General features: G+C 43.4%; 1 protein-coding gene across 4 annotated transcripts in view; it reads right to left on the bottom strand.

Annotated features, from left to right (window-relative positions):
* Positions 1 to 17,896, bottom strand: part of LOC140212061 (paladin-like) — a 288,234-nt gene that overhangs the window by 210,897 nt on the left and 59,441 nt on the right. The gene's annotated exons all lie outside the window — the stretch shown is intronic.

Raw genomic sequence — 17,896 nt, 5'->3', positions numbered from 1 at the left:
TAGGTCAGGTAGCTTGAAGTTTGTGTGTTTTAATGCCAGGAATATTGAAGGCAAGGGTGATGACCTTAGACCATTGATCAGTACATGGAACTCTGATGTTGTGGAGACCTGGTTCAGAGATGAACGGGAAGAGATGATTAGTCTTCCAGGCTTTTGATGTTTTAGCAAAGATAGAGGAGGAGATAAAAGGGGGAGGAAGAAGAAGCTGTGCTAGTAATCAAGAACTGGAGGTCTGTGAATAGTGGTGTTCTAGAAGGATCCGTATGAGGATCTCTGCTGTTTGCGATAGAAATAAATGACCTGAATACAAACGTAGATTAACAATTTTCACAACACATGCAGGTGATAACAAACTTGATTCTGATTCTAGATGGATGGTTTAATAAATTTGCAGGCAATCTGAAGATTTGTGATGTGTTGTCTAGCATAGAAGACTGTCAAAGGATACAGCAGGAGATAGATCAGTTACAGATATGGGCGGAGAAATGGCAGATGGAGTTTAACTCAGCCAAATGTGAAGTGTTGCACTTCGGGGCAGTACGCTTTAGTGGCAAAATCCTTAACAGTGTTAATGTGCACAGGGATCTTGGGATAGCTCCTTGAAAGTGGCTACACGAGTTGATAGGGTGGTAAAGAAGGTATTCTCTGGGGTATGGGGGCTGAGTGGACATCTGATAGGGGTTTATAAGAGGGTAGCACAGTAGCATAGTGGTCACCACGATGCTTTACAGTACCAGCGACCTGGGTTCAATTCCTGCCACTGCCTGTAAGGAGTTTGTACATTCTCCCCATGACTGGGGACATATCAAAGTGGGGAGTTGCCAGGAGCTGGGGCTTGAAGGGCCAGAAGGGCCAATTCTGCACTGTATCTCAATCAATCAATCAATAAATCAATAAACAAATACAATGAAGACATATGGCATACTTACCTTTATAGGTAAAGGAGTTAAATTCAAGAGTCAGTAACTTACATTGCAGCTTTATAAAACTCTACTTAGACTGCACCTGCGTTCTGGTTGCCTCATTAAAAGAGAATGAGGAGGCTTTGGAGAGGGTGTGGAAGAGGTTTACCAGGATGCTGTCTGGATTAGAGGGCATGTGCTATGAGGAGAGGTAGACAAACCTGGTTTGTTTACTCTGGAGCAGCGGCGGCTGAGAGAACATACGATATGGGGTTTATAAGATTATGAGAAGCATAGATGGACAGCTGGTATCTTTTTGAAATGTCTAATACCAGTTGGTATGTATTTAAGATGAGAGATAATAAGTTCAAAGGGAATGTGCAGGGTAGGTTTTTTAAAAAACCTATGGAGTGATGGGTGCCAGGAATGCACTGCATGGGGTAGTGGTGAAGCAATTACGATAGAAGTGTTCAAGAGACTCTTAGGTAGGAACATGAATGTGCAGGAAATGTATAGACAATATGTAGGCAGAAGGGATTCATTTAGTTAGGCATCTGATTACTAATTTAATTAGTTTGGCACACATTATGGCCCAAAGAACCTTTTCCTATGCTGTAATGTTCTATGTCGTTCGGTAGTATCTGTTAAGGGGGAAACTGGGTTAATATTGCAGGTCAACAACCTATTCTCAGCACTGAGGTGCTTGCTGCTCTCAGATGCAAGTAGGTTATCCTGTGGTACAATTTCAAAGACCAGGGGAAGCTGCTTGTCCCTCCTGCAGACCCCAGCGTACGGATTTATCTCACAGTCAATGCCAGAAAATGCAGGTTGATTAAAAAGTCAACATTCTGATGCTGCTCGAGGCCAACTTTCTCCTACATTTCATACATTACAACACTTCTATAACTGATTTGAACTGACATGTGGCTGTTGTGTTTTACTATTTATTGTTATGTTTATTATTTAGTGATGCGTTTGTTATGTTATGATTGCACTGCCCCTGAGAAACGCTGTCTCATTCTGCCCTGCAGAGTTGATGTATGGTTAGAATGACAATAAAGTTTTTTGAATCTTTTGAATCTTCAAAGGCATTTCATTGTTGTAAGATACCCTGACATAGGCCAGGAGGTGAATGGTGATAAATAGATGCAAATCCATCTTGAACATAACAACAGTGGCTACCAAAATAACAAAAGGTAGAGGTCCTCAAGAAGGGTCTTGGCTTGAAACATTGACTATTTGTTCATTTCCATGCCCAACCTGCTGAGTTCTTCCAGCATTTTGTGCGTGTTGCCAAAGGCATAGGTGTTCCTCAATCACTTTTAAGATTTAATGATGACCTTCGATGTTACAGATGCTAAATAGTGGCTGACAAAATTATAATAAAACATTGATTTGAACAACCCTAGCTGGAGAAACTGGTGTTATTCTTCTCTTCCTTCTCAAACATTTGTCCTTGATCTGCAAATGCCAGCTGTCCTCTGACGTGTGACCTTGGACGGCCTTCCCTTAGCTGGTGCACCTTGCCATCAAAAGCAACATGTTTGACCACCAAATGCTGTTGAGCCTCACCTCCTCCTTACCCCATATGCACTTTTAATGTGGACCATTGAATGGTGATCAGGAGTTGGAATCCAGAACTGGAGGTACTGAGGCTAACTGAAGCCTACTAGGTCCAGCCCATTATCAACATAGACAGAGAATATCCAAATTTGATGCCCTATGTTCTGTATGACTGAACAAGAAAGGAAATGAAGCCCACTGCAAATCAGGTTGCCAACTGCCATTTTAGGAACAACTTCTTCCCCTCCACCAGATTCCTGAATGGACCATGAAAACTACCTCACTTTTTGTATTACTTATTTTTTATATTCCTTATTGTAACTTAATGTTTTATGTACTGCTGCCACAAAACAACAAATTTCACGGTATATGCCAGTGATAATAAATCTGATTCTGATTTTCAGCTACAATTTTATCTTCAATGAAGGGGAAAAGAGGAGGGATGTGTTCAGCTCTTTCAGAACATATCGAAGTACTTTGCACCAAAGAAATCGCACTGAAGTGTAATCACTGTCGTAATGCAGGAAATGGAGCAACCGACTTTCATTCAAGAAGCCTCAAGTAGCAGTTCTATGAGAATGATCACACTGTATGTATTGTTTAGGGCATCAAGTTAACTCCCTTGCTCTTCTTCAAGACAATGGAATCCCCTGCAGCATTGCTTCGATGGGATGAAACATGTAGCTTTTCACTGACAGATCTCCACCTGAAACTCAGATTCAGATTCCTTTATGTATCACAAGTACATTGAAACATGTTGTTTGCATTAACAACCAACATAATCTAATGATGTAATGGTAGCATCACTACATATTCTGACGCCAATGTAGTATGCCCACAATGCTCGGCAGAACAACACGGAACATAACATGCAACAAAACAAGAACAACGGGACAAGCCTCTTTCCTCCCTCCCACCACTCATCCAAGAACGTACACAGGCCTCCAACCCAAGGACAGGCTGTCCTCAGCCTCCAGCAGACTCATAGTTTCACAGATATTGGGTTTCGACTTCCCTGGTGGACTCGCAAAGACCCACGGAGCCAGGCTTCCACAGACTTCCAATTGTCATTCAGGCTTCGACCTTTGAAATCAACCCCAAGACTTGGCAATGATGCCAAGTGAGGACCCAGACAAGGATCCTGAACACTTGGCCTCAAGGTCCAGTCTTGCTAACTAGCCCTTGGGCATCCCACCCATACAGAACTCCATGGAAAGGCCAACATACAGGCATCAAATCAGAAGTGTGCAACATCTATGCGTAAGCACCCAGTGCCTCGGCCTGAGAATGCTGAATCCCATGTCAGAGTCCAGGGCGGGAGCACAATCATGCAGAGGAAATCAATTACCCCTTATATCCCATCCAGGACAGACCTGCCCAAGATCTAAGACTCCTTTGATTACAAAGGGGAGTGTAGAACAAAGATTCAGAAGCCAAAGAGAAAGGTGAGTTATTTTTATTTTTAGATTGTTATCTTGCTATAATATGATATTGTCTTAGCTAACTTATGTAAATATTATTCTTCTATTGTTATTTAATTGGATGTTTCTGAATATCTGAGACATTGAAATATTATTAAAATCAATGATGGTTTCTACAGCTGGCAAAGCTCGAGCTGAGCTTTGCTTTCTGTCAAAGATTGTCAGGAACGTGTTGGGGGCAGGGCCTCTTTCCTTTTACTACTCCAAGCCCAAGGGTGCTTGACACTAATGAGAAGATCCTCTGCATCTAGCCCAGATATGTACAAGCTTGGCAGCACCTCAGAATTTGCCAGGATACTCCACTTTTAAAAGGAGATCAATAAAATTAAAAGACAAGCAGTAGCTCTAATAATAAAAAAAGAATGGAATAGAGCCAGTAGAGTACAATATCTCAGTTCTGGAAATCAAAGAGAATTATCTAATCAAGGAGATTGATCTAAAATACAGGAAGGAACAAGAAAATATTAGTGGGAATATTTATAGGCCTTCAGATTGTGTATTTGTGAGGTAAAGTATAAATAGGAGATTTAGAGGTGCTTACAACAAGGGAAAATAGTAATGATGCAGGACTATAATCATATAGCCTGAACAAACCAGGTTAGAGTGGGGGTTGAATTCAAAGTGTGTCTGAAGTGGTTTTCCAAGTTGTTGAGAAATAAGAAAAAATGCTTTTTTTGATCCAGTATTACGCAATGAGAAAGGGTGAATTAAAATCTGGTAATTAAGAAGCCTTTAAGGAAGAGTGATCATAATATGATTCTAACAAGCTATCACAGATTGGTAGATGACAAATGCAATTATATTATTTAAGAGAGAAAGCAGAGAGGAGACAACAACCAACGAACTAGATAGCCTAACATCAACAGTAGGAAAAGATACTAATGAGGAAATGATTTAGAAAATTATATTAGGATTTGACAGAGTCAATATGAATAAATGAAAACAAAGTCACACTTAGCGACCTTTGAGATTAGATAAGAGGGAACCACTGAATGGAACTGTGGAAAATAACTGGGATAGACAGGCAAGTAATTAACGGACCAGAAAACAGAGTTGGAATAAATGGGATATTTTGATTTGGAGATTGTGATTTGTGGGGTGCTGAGGCAACAGTTATTCATGACCTGGGGGGGGGGGCATGTGTGTATCTGCTGTGAGTAAAGTGTGCTATATGTGAAGTCATTCACTTTGGTACGCAAAAGCAAATCACTAAGAGACTGAAAGATGTTCTGTTTGGAGGGACATGCTGTTCTTGTATGTAAATCACAAGTTAACATTAAGGTAAAAGGAAAGGTACGTCGCATCCAGAGTTTCTCTGGTGAGCGGACGATTTCCCTCCACGCCTCTCTGACGTAGTGGGGAACCGTGTACGAGGCAAATTACAGCCGTGGTTTGCCATTGCCTTCTGCCGGAGTGGGTTTCCAAAGGGATCACCAGCTCATAACCCAGCACGGATGGAAAACGTGCAGGGGTGCCAGCTGGTTGGATTCGAACCTGGGACCATTCATCCCGAAGTTCGACACTGATGCCACTACACCAGCCGGGTCAACATCAAGGTACAGCAAGCAATCAGGAAGGCAAATGGAAGGCAAGAGGATTTAGGCAGAAAAGTAAAAATAACACACTAGGATTGTATAAGGCTTTGGTGAGACAGCACCTGCAATATTGTGTGCAGGTCTGGTTTTCCTACCAATAGAGAGAGTGCAATAAAGGTTCAGCAGATTGATACCTGAGTTCATGTGTTTCCATGAGGAAACCAAGCAGTCAGGCCCTATTCTGTCTACTGAATGAAAGAATGAGAAATTATGTCATTGGACCATAAAAATTAAACACTCGAGTGATCTTTCTCTGGCCAGTGGATATAGAAATAGGAAAGCCAGTTTCAAAATAAGAAGTCAGCCATTTGATGTAGAGATAAGAAAAAATTTCTTCACCTAGAGCGTGGTGAATCTTTGGATTTCTCTACTCAAGAAGTGAAGTCAACAAGAATATATAGTGTGGAGCTTGACAGAATTTTGGATATTAATGGAATCATGGAAGATGGATTTAATGCAGGAACCTACTGAATTGGCAGAGCAGACATAAGGGGCCATGTGATCTACCCATTTCCATATCTTATGTTCATATGGGTATCTCACCAAGAACTGAACACAGTGAGATATACCTACTGCTCCAAGGGACCAGTTACAGTTTCCTTTTAGCTTCTGACAAACGAACCAACAACGTATAGGATAAACCAATTGAATCCAGACATGTCAGAACAAGAACTGGCAAATTAGTTTGAAGCATGCTTTTGTAGAAAATTACATCAATGTGCCAGAACACAGCATTGTAAAATATGTCAGCTCGATGAGAAATATCTATGAGGTGCTGAGGCCAAAGGTCCTGCAGCGAGGAAGGATAAAAGCTGGATTATTGCTTTGTTGCCTCCTTTCAAAGAGTTTCCTGTGGTTTTCTTACATTACCTACTGTACCTTGATGGAGATAAACCAGAACAATATCTGTTGCTTCTTTCTTGCACAGGGTTAAAACTCAAGCACAATGTCCAAACAAAAACTGTAATAATCCTGATTCCAAATAGGGATCTTTCCCAGACACTATTCTGGGTACTTACATTGCAAATAGGTCTGAGTGGTTGATCAATTGGGACATCACAATCAAACCACAAAAACCACTTAAAAAGACAATGACTTTCTGTCTATGGCAACGACTATCAACTCAGGACGTTCTATCTTTTATCCAATGAAGTACATTAAGTATGGTCACTGAGGTAACATTTGAACTAATTCCTCGAGTTTTAGGAAGTTTTGGGCTGGGTTTATGAGTTTTCAGTCCTGTCTCTCATTCTCTCTAAGGCCCATCCCACTGCCTGCCGTCACAGTAACCACAACACACCTGGCAACCAGATGGCCAAGGTTGAGACAGAAGTGTACATTAAGGCCTGGGATAAAGAGCAGAATAAGAGACAGAGCTTCCTGGTCAGGCAGCTGTAGTGGAAGAGCATTACTCAGCAGCTATGTCTTTGACTTAGAGCACCGCAATCAAAGCCAGACTTTTATAACTTCTAATGACTTCTAACCCATGACCTCTTTTCCTGAAAACAGTCATAAGCCTAAGGCACTCAGAATTCCTACTGGGTGATAGGGTGCAGGTTTTCAATACTTCGGACAGTCTCTGTAAGCACAGTCTCCAGTAATGAATACCAGGTAGACTTCCAAGGAGTGCTCTGCTGCTACCCTTCCCCCAACTCCATTCCCAGCCCACAGCACACAACCACCTCCCCCACTAGCCTCACGGCAATCCCGTAACAGTGAAGTACTAACCAGCCTCTTGGCCTGTATAAAACTACTTGTTCAACAGTTTATCACTTCAGAGCTTATTACACTACGCAGAATATAAACGTTAAAATCTGCTAAAAATTGTGATTCTACATATAAAGCAGTCCCAAAGACTACTTTGTGAATATGGGTCAAGATTCTGTATTTAACCAAGTAGGGCCTGACAAATTACCCACCTAAAGAATCAAACAAGAGAAAATCTGCAGATGCTGGAAATCCGAGCCACACACACAAAATGGTGGAGGAACTCAGCAGGCCAGGCAGCATCTATGGAAAAGAGTAAACAGTCGACATTTCGGGCATAAACAAGTCTAGCTGTTTTTACCAAGCTCTACCACCTCAGGAAATCCAAATGGCTTGACGTGTATGAGCTACTTTAATGTCACTCTTGTACTACGTGAATGAAGACAGTCATGAACCAGTTCCCTTCTACCACCACTCTGCTCCGTCTAGCGGAATTAGTCCTTATTCTTAATAATTTCTCCTTTGGCTCCTCCCACTTCCTCCAAACTAAAGTGTAGCTATGGGCACCCGTATGGGTCCTAGCTATGCCTGCCTTTTTGTTGGCTTTGTGGAACAATCTATGTTCCAAACCTATTCTGGTATCTGTCCCCCACTTTTCCTTGGCTACATCGATGACTGCATTAGCACTGCTTCCTGCACGCATGCTGAGCTCGTTGACTTCATTAACTTTGCCTCCAACTTTCGCCCTGCCCTCAGGTTTACCTGGTCCATTTCCAACACCTTCCTCCCCTTTCTAGTTCTTTCTGTCTCTATCTCTGGAGACAGCTTATCTACTGATGTCTACTATAAGCCTACTGACTCTCACAGCTATCAGGACTATTCCTCGTCTCACCCTGTCTCTTGCAAAAATGCCATCCCCTTCTCGCAATTCCTCCGTCTCCGCCGCATCTGCTCTCAGGATGAAGCTTTTCATTCCAGGACGAGGGAGATGTCCTCCTTTTTTAAAGAAAGGGGCTTCCCTTCCTCCACCATCAACTCTGCTCTCAAACACATCTCCCGCATTTCACGCACATCTGCTCTCACTCTATCCCCCCGCCACCCCACTAGGAATAGGGTTCCCCTTGTCTTCACCTACCACCCCACCAGCCTCCAGGTCCAACATATAATTCTCTGTAACTTCCGCCACCTCCAACGGGATCCCACTACTAAGCACATCTTTCCCTCCCCCCCACAGCTTTCCGCAGGGATCGCTCCCTACGCGACTCCCTTGTCCATTCGTACCCCCCCATCCCTCTCCACTGATCTCCCTCCAGGTACTTATCTTTGTAAGCGGAACAAGTGCTACACATGCCCTTACACTTCCTCCCTCATTACCATTCTGGGCCCCAGACAGTCCTTCCAGGGGAGGCGACACTTCATCTGTGAGTCGGCTGGGGTGATATACTGCGTCCGGTGCTCCCGATGTGGCCTTCTATACATTGGCGAGACCCGACACAGACTGGGAGATCGTTTCACTGAACACCTACGCTCTGTCCGCCAGAGAAAACAAGATCTCCCAGTGGCCACACATTTTAATTCCACATCCCATTCCCATTCTGATATGTCTATCCATGGCCTCCTCTACCGTAAAGATGAAGCCATACTCAGGTTGGAGGAACAACACCTTATATTCCATCTGGGTAGCCTCCAACCTGATGGCATAAACATTGACTTCTCAAACTTCCACTAATGCCCCACCTCCCCCTTGTACCCCATCCGTTATTTATTTATATACACACATTCTTTTTCTCTCTCTCTTTTTTCTCCCTCTGTCCCCCTCACTATACCCCTGACCCATCCTATGGGTTTCCCCCCTCCCCCTTTTCCTTCTCCCTAGTCCTTCTGTCCTATGATCCTCTCATATCCCTTTTGCCAAACACCTGTCCAGCTCTTGGTTCCATCCCTCCCCCTCCTGTCTTCTCCTATCATTTCGGATCTCCCCCTCCCCCTCCCACTTTCAAGTCTCTTACTAACTCTTCTTTCAGTTAGTCCTGAAGAAGGGTCTTGGCCCGAAACGTCGACTGTACCTCTTCCTAGAGATGCTGCCTGACCTGCTGCGTTCCCCAGCAACTTTTATCTGTGTTACAGTCAATCCTTTATTTGTCTCAATTCACCAGATGGACCAGATAGCATCCTCAGGCAAAGTTAGAGGTGGAGGAGTCTGCTTCCTCATCAACACCTCATGGTACGTGGACATGATGGTTCTAGTGAGCTCCTGTTTACCCATCCTAGAATACCTAATGGTGAAATAATGCCCATACTAGGGAGCTCACTTCAGCTATCCCGACAGCTGCGTCCTCGGCCTGCTACTCTACTCCCTGTACACTCTGCTCTGATGGGCCGCAGCCCGAAATGTCAACTGTTTTCCATAGATGCTGCTTCACCTGCTGAGTTTCTCCAGCATCTGGTGTGTGTTGCTCTTACTTCATCTATGGGTTTGCACATGATATCACCGTAGTGGACTGTATCTGAAATAATGATGAGTCAGAGTACAGGAAGGAGATAAAGAGCTTACTGACATGATGTCATGGTAACCTTTCCCTCAGTGTCAACAAAAAGAGCTGGTCCTTGACTTCAGAAAGGAGGGTGATGCATATGCTCCTGTTTACATCAACAGTGTTGATGTTGAGAGCGCTGAGAGTTTTAGTTACTAGGAGAGAACATCACCTGCCTTGGACCAACCATGTTAGTGTCATGGTCAAGAAAGCTCACTCGGCTCTACTTCCTCAGGAGGCTAAAGAAATTTGGCATGGCCCTGAAAACCTTTACCAATTTTATTGATGCACTATGGAAAGCATTCTTCCTGGATGCATATCGGCTTGGTATGCACCTGACCGTAAGAAATTGCAGAGTTGCAGACACAGCTCAACGCAGCACAAAAACCAACTTCCCTTCTATGGACTCTGTCTATACTTCATGTTGCCTCAGTCAAACCCTAAGCACAATCAAAGACCCCATCTACAAGTTTGTAGATGATACCATCATAGTGGACGATGAGTTGGAGTACAGGAAAGAGATAAAGAGCACAGTGACATGCTGTCTCCATTCTCTCTTCTTCCTTCTCCCAACAGGCAGAAGATACAAAAGTCTAAAGGTGCTTACCACCTGGCTCAGGGACAACTTCTATCCATCCCACTTTTATCAGACTCTTGAATGGACCTGTTGTACAAGATGGACTCGTGAACTCACAATCTACCTTGTACGATCTTGCACTTTATGTTTACCTGTTCTGCACTGCATTCTCTTGTAGCTTTTACACTATATTCTGCATTATTATTGTCTTACCTTGAACTACCTCAATGCACTGTGTAATGATTTGACCCGGATGAACAGTATGCATGTCAAGCTTTTCACCGTATCTTGCTACATGTGACAATAATAAATCAATTATAAAGCACACACAGTAACTGCCCACAAACAGCAATAATTTAAGGACTGGGCAATCTGCTTTTAGGATGTCAGTCGAGCAAAATCAGCAGCCATCCAAGGAATCTCTGCTGACTCTACTGCTTTCCTAATAATGGTGGAATAGGACTGGTTCTTTCAGGAACTGCTCAGCACTCTTCACCAGGCAACTCAGCAAAACCAGGTCGCAAACACAATAAAGGATGAGCAGGAGACAGCAATCGAACCCCTCAAGTTTGTTCTACCGTTCAATATGATCAAGATTGATCTACACTGGCGTCATCTCCTCCACCACACCAGTTTCCCATAACCCTTAATTCCTCACCCTTTTAAATATTTGTCTATCAATCCAACCTTCTAAACTCTCTGGGGATTGAGAATTCCAGAGAAGAAAGTTTGAGGCATCTCTATTTTAGGCAACCCACCCCTAAAATGAAAGTATTGGTGGTAAGATGGTGGCGCGCTGAAAAGCAGCCTTCCTGGGTCTGATCAAAGCTGTAATTGTTTGGCCTTTACATTTTTTAATGATGACAAGACACTGCTAAATATTAAGAACACCAAATACTGCAGTCTACCCCACTAGTGAGTAGTTGTGAATAGTGAAGCTGGACTTGCAGCCTGCTTCAACCTCCCAAGGAAGAAGGCGTCAGAGATGGTGTGTGGAGCATGGTCCAATAAACAGTGTGGGTGATTATCTTGGACATTTTTGTGGTGAGTGCAAGACCATGTTAGACGTTGGTAATGTAGAATACTGCAAGTCTGATTCACTGGTTAATTGACGAGACTAACGGTGGGGGAGCTGCTTTGCTTCTGTTGTTGTGTGGACAAGACCTTCGTGCCCCAGGATTGCCTGTTACTGCCGCCAGGAAAAAACAGACGCTGCAGTTGGCCGTGTGCTGCAGGATCCCTTGCTGGGTTGGAGGCTGGCCCCTCCCATTGGTGCTGCCCTCCAGTGTTTGCTCAGCCGAAGACAAGCTGAACTGCGTTTGTCTGCAGCTGCATTTGCATGAGATGAGAACTACTGCGTGGTTGTTCTTTCAGAGACGTGGCTTCATACACCATCAATCTAAAGGCCATGACATTCAGGACTTGAGCTATATCATTTTTTGTAACCGTATGTTTATCTGCTATCATAATTATATGTGCTGTGAGCTGTGTGTGACTATGGTTCTGCATTCTGCACCTTGGCCCCAGAGGAAATGCTCGTTTGGCTGTATACATGTGAAAGGCTGAATAACAGTTAAACTTGAACTTGATGTCCCATTGTTCATGATTCTCCAATTAGCAGACACACCTGTCAAGCCCCCTTTAAGATCTCATTCAATGATAAAAGGTCACCATTCTTCTAACCCCCATGGAATACAGAACTAAGCAATCTAGTCATTCTTGACTGGACAACGCTCTCATCCAGAGACAGGAATTTAATTGAAGAGCTGCTCCACTAACATTGAAGAGATGTTCTACCCAGCAATGTCAGAGACGCTTCCACCAGGAGCACTGGGTTTCGCTGGGGTGGTCCTGGGGAACCTCATCAGCAACTGAAGGCAGATTCAGAGCATCAGGCCAAGTTATGGGTAAGGACACCTCCTACTGATAAGCATATTTGGCAGGCTAATTGGTCATTGTAAATTCTCCCATGATTACGGACAATTAAATCAGGGATTGTGTATAACAGGGGTCCCCAACCTTTTTTGCAGAGCGGACCGGTTTAATATTGACAATATTCTTGTGGACCGGCCGACCTGGGAGAGGTAGGGTTGCCAATGGACAAGAGTAGCAGTCAAATACGTTGTGTTTACTCAGAGAAAGACTACCATGACCATGAAGCCTTGCGCGGGCGCCAGTGCGCATGCGTGTATGTGCCGATTTTTTCCCCCACAAATCGTTTTTGGTGATTCTGTTCAGGGGGGCGGGTGTTAATCACGACCGGAATATAGGTGATAAGTGGCTAATACACTCAATTTCATTTCTAAAAGAGTTTCTCTGACGAATTTAATATTAAACACACAATGCGTATTTTCCTTGCATGAATATAGTGATAAATCAATTATCAAGGGAGGACAGGGGATCTTGAAGTAAGTGTTGAACGAACTTCCAGTAGAAGTGGTTGAGGCAGGTTTGATATTATCATTTAAAGAAAAATTGGATAGATATATGGACAGGAAAGGAATGGAGGGTTGTGAGCTGAGTGCAGGTCGGTGGGACTAGGTGAGAGTAGCATTGGGCATAGACTAGAAGGGCAGAGATGGCCTTTTTCCGTGCTGTAATTGTTATATGGTTATATAAGTCACTTATAAGTCAATAACATCATAACATTTTAAGTAATGTTTGGATATTAAACACAAAGCGCATATTTTCCCTGTATGAACATATAAAATCATTGCAACACACCAATATCGCTGAATCAGTGGGAGCCCTGGGCTTGCTTTCCTGCACCAAGACGGTCCCATCGAGGGGTGATGGGAGACAGCGATACTCGAAGGAGGTTCCTTATGTCCAGTCTATTCCGCAATTTAGTTTTCGTCGCATTCATTGCAGAGAAATGTTGGAAATGGAAGCAACGTTTTTAGTGCTTTCGTGGCTATCTCAGGATATTTAGCCTTGACTTTGATCCAGAATGCCGGCAGAGATGTTATGTCAAACATACTTTTCAGCCCACTGTCATTTGCAAGCTCGAGGAGTAAATCTCTTTCCCGCGCTGACATGGATGACATGCGGGTCATGACCTCGCGTGCGTTCAAACTCAACAGTGGCCGTGACAGGGAATGAGGAAAGGTGCAGCTGACTCATATCGCCAAATCATATTGTTTCCTCGCGGCCCGGTAGCGCATGATTGCGGCCTGGTACTGGTCCGCAGCCCAGTGGGTGGGGACCGCTGGTGTATAAAACTTTGTTCAGGCCACATCTGGAATATTATGTGCAATTCTGGCCTCGCATTACAGAAAGGATTTGGAAGCTTTGGCAGAGTGCAGAAGAGGTTCACCAGAACATTGCCAGAATTAGAGAGTATTAGCTAAAAGGGAAGGTTGGACAAACCTGAATTGTTTTCTCTGCAGTGTTGGAGGCTGAGGGAAAACCTGATCGAAGTCAGAGTCTTTTGCTCAGAGTGGAAATATCAAATCCTGAACAACATAGATTTAAGGTGAGAGGAGAGAAGTTTAAAGGGGATGTGCGAGGAAAGTTGTGTTTTTTTTACACGGAGAGTGCTAGGTACTTGAAACATGCCATGGAAGCAGATACAATAGTGATGCATGCATGCATGAACAGACAGGGAATGGAAGGATATGGATCATGTACAGGCAGATGGGATTAGTTTAATTTGGTATTATGGTTGGAACAGACGTCAGGACCTCTTCCCATGCTGCACTGTTCCATGTACAAGCTGGCCAAGTAAATGACATTTAGTGAGTGAACCAGGGCAAGGAATAAACCTGATCCTCTCCAGTCTAACTGATCCATTTGTCCGTGAAAGTATCTGTAGAATATTCACCACATGATACCAGCGGAAACTATCCCATCTTCGCATCAAGGATATGCTCGATTATGTTGTTGCTGTTCCTTTCCGTGCATTGTGGCGCATGGGGCGGGAACTTTGCCGTTTCTTTAGATTTCGTGTCTTCGTTTTTTTACGAGGTGGAATTGCAGGCTCGCTGCTCAACCCAGCACGGATTGGAAAGCGTGCAAGGAGCCGGCTACATTCGAACCCAGGACCACTCGCCTTGAAGTCCAGTGCGGATACCACTATGCCACCAGCTGGCTTCCATTACATTAAGCGGCACTAAATTAGAGCTAAATCAATTTTCTAAAATTTAACCTTTTTGGATAAATTTAAGAGTCTTATTGGAACAAATTACTGGAACTCAATTTCCACATAACCCTGTATTATTTCTATTAGGTGATATTGAAGGGATAAAAGCGAAACTTAAATTGAATAAATATCAGAAAGAATTCATAAAAATTGCACTGGCAGTAACTAAGAAGGCTATAGCAGTTACTTGGAAATCTGATTCGTATTTAAGTATGAATCGTTGGAACAATGAAATGGCTAGTTCTGTTCCACTCGAAAAAATTACTTATAATTTAAGAGATAAATATGAAACATTTTTGAATATTTGGCGCCCTTATTTATAAAAGATAGGATGGCATATTTAGTTGCTCCGATGATAAAGATATTGGTCCTTTGGGGAAAGTAAATAAATATACTTAATTTATTTTGAATCCCATAGAGCATGTGGAAACCTTCCAATATCCAGGCGGTTCCTTTTTTTCCTTCTTTCTTTCTTTCTTTTCTTTTAGGTAGGAGCAAATATCAGGGGGAAGGTTTAAGGGGAGGGGGGAGGATAGATATTATCTTTTGATGTACTCACTCTGAAAACTCAATAAATATTATACTAAAAAAAAGTGCTAAATCAATTCAAACAATTCGAAACTGGCATTTCAAAATTCATCCTTCGCAGTGACGGAGACCACAGTAACTTCAAAACTGAGCACATTCCCTCACTACCGTTATCATGTCAGGATATCAACCCTAGTTTAACAAGAAGTGCAGAGGAGTGACATCAGCCGTACCTGGTACCTGTAATGATTTGGCAAGACAACTCAGTGCACACTCAATAAAAAGAGCAGAGTGGGAGAAGACAAAGCCAAGCGATCCAGCAAATCTGCAGTACGGACACATTCCGTTGCAAATGGTGGTGGAGAATACAACAGCAAGCAGGAGGAACAGACTGCAGGAATATCAGCATGTTCACTGATCATGGGGCACAAAGACAAGGCTGAAACATCGTAACCATCTTTACCAGGAGGTGCGGAATGAATAATCCATTCCAGCTTCCGCCGGTATCCTCACCGGTTTTCTGAAATTAAATTCACCCCATATGGTACCAGAAAACGTGCTAACAGCAAACGCAGTGGAACACAACAATATTCCATACATGTGTTCACCAGGATTAACTCTCTCTTGTCAAGCTTTAATGGAGAAAGTCCAAGAGACCTTTGTCTCTCATAGTTTTATCGATTTCTATCAAGTCTTCCCTTGGCCTCTGATGCACATTTAGAATGAATTACCGAAAGGCATTCTAAAAGATTGTGTGTGCGCTCCCTGTGCCAATCAGTGCATTTTTCTGGAACTAACAGAAGTGAACAAAGAGAGAGAAATGCACCTACTGTGACATTGCCAACCCTCCAAGGCCCTGCTGAAGTTTGCAGCAATCAGAATTTAGCAGTTTAACCAGGAGAAAATTCATACGGATATTCAAATAAACTTTCTAGTGTTCATGCACATTTGCCTGTGATGAAAAATAAATCTTGCAAATGGAAATAAAGTCTGCGGGAATGGCTGTCTGATACATCAAACTGGGTAACAAAAATGTTTATTGATCTTCCAACTGGCCATGTCTGCACATTGCGCTGGCGGGATAGGGAAGTCTCGTGACCAGTGGCTGGGCAGATGAAGGCAGGGGTTTGTGCGATGAGCTCACTGTGGCGCAACTAGTCTGAGTCAAGCTGTGGCTTACTCCAAATGCTGAGGAGATGCTTTCCATTTGTAATGAATCCATTGCCACTAGGCTTTGTCTTGTCCCACTCATGGCTGAGACCCTCACAAGTTCTTTTTCAATATAATGGACACATTTAGCTTGAGAAACAAGGTTCCTCCTTCTCTAACTATCACAAAAGCGCCTTATTGCAGCCAAATAATAGAAAACTGGTTTAATTCCAAACTAGTGCTCCTAACGCCCATTAACTGCACATCAATGCACAAATACTATAAAGCCTCTGAAGCAGAGATAGACCCACGGGACAAAGTTCGTCACCATGGTCACACTTAACATGTTTTGCCTAACGTTAGAATCTGACATTCTTAAAACACAGAAAATCATCATCTCAATCAAATGAGAAGTCACTTAGTGTCAGTGCTATCAAGTGAATCCCAATAATTAATAACCTCAGGGAGCATTCTGCAGGGATTCTCGCAAGTTGTGTCAATTTTACTTTGTAGCTCCCTTTGCAGGGAGGAGCACAAATCTATAAAGCTGTTTACTGAAACTACCACTTAATTCTTACCTCAGCACAGGAAGTTTTCAGTAAACATATGGGCTGCAGCAGCATTTACAATGGGCCACTTTCTGTTAAAATTAATGACCTGATAAGTTTAGGCAATTCTTCCCCTCCTGAACTTGTGGCATTCCTAAAGGAAGGTAATTAATTGGATTTTGCATACTGCTCCACTTCAAGTGCTGACCTCAGCTGTGAACAGCTCCATGGGTACCAGTTATGATCTCCCGTACAGGTTCCCAGTTGTCCAGGAATCCCCTGAAATTTTCAAAAATGATTTGAAAAAAACAAAGAAAATAATTGTAATTCTAAAGCAAAATATTTAATCTTGAGTACGGTTTCAAAGACTTGACCTTGTTAATTACTTGTTTTAGAATGTAAATAACAGTTATAATATTCATGAGGAAGAACCATATAGGGTGGGACTCACTTCACAAACAGGCCAGCCCAGTCTGTGGCGGAAAGTTCCCTTCACTGAAAAATGGTAACGAACCAACTGGAATTTTAAACACAAAATAATCTGCAGATGCTGGGGTCCCACCATTCAGGGCCCCAAACAGTCCTTCCAGGTGAGACAACACTTCACTTGTGAGTCTGTTGGGGTCATCTATTGCATCTGGTGCGGCCTCCTCTACATCAGTGAAACCCGACGCAGATTGGGGGACCGCTTCGTCGAACACCTCTGCTCTGTCCGCCAAAACAGACAGGATCTCTCAGTAGCCACCCACTTCAGCTCTGCTTCCCACTCTCATTCAGATATGTCTATACATGGCCTCCTCTACTGCCATGATGAGGCTAAACTCAGGTTGGAGGAGCAACACCTCATATACCGTCTAGGTAGTCTCCAGCCCCTTGGTATGAACAGAGTATTCTCCAATTTCCAGTAATTCCCTCCCCCTCCCTTCCCCTATCCATATGTCAATCTGCCCCCTCCCCCAGCTGCCTACCACCTCCCTCTTGGTTCCGTCTCCTTCTACTACCCATTGTGTTTTCGCCTATTCTTTTTTCACCTTTCCTGCCTATCCCCTCCCTGCTCCCCCTCTCCCACCCCTTTATCTTCCCCCTTACTGGTTTTTCACCTGGAACTGACCAGCCTTCTCCTTCCCACCCTCCACCCACCTTCTTTATAGGGCCTCTGCCCCTTCCCTCT

The sequence above is a fragment of the Mobula birostris genome, chromosome 18 (assembly GCF_030028105.1).
Source record: "Mobula birostris isolate sMobBir1 chromosome 18, sMobBir1.hap1, whole genome shotgun sequence".
Lineage (NCBI taxonomy): Eukaryota > Metazoa > Chordata > Chondrichthyes > Myliobatiformes > Myliobatidae > Mobula > Mobula birostris.
The sequence above is the reverse complement of the archived record's forward strand: the minus strand, read 5'-3'. Positions and strand labels throughout refer to the sequence as shown.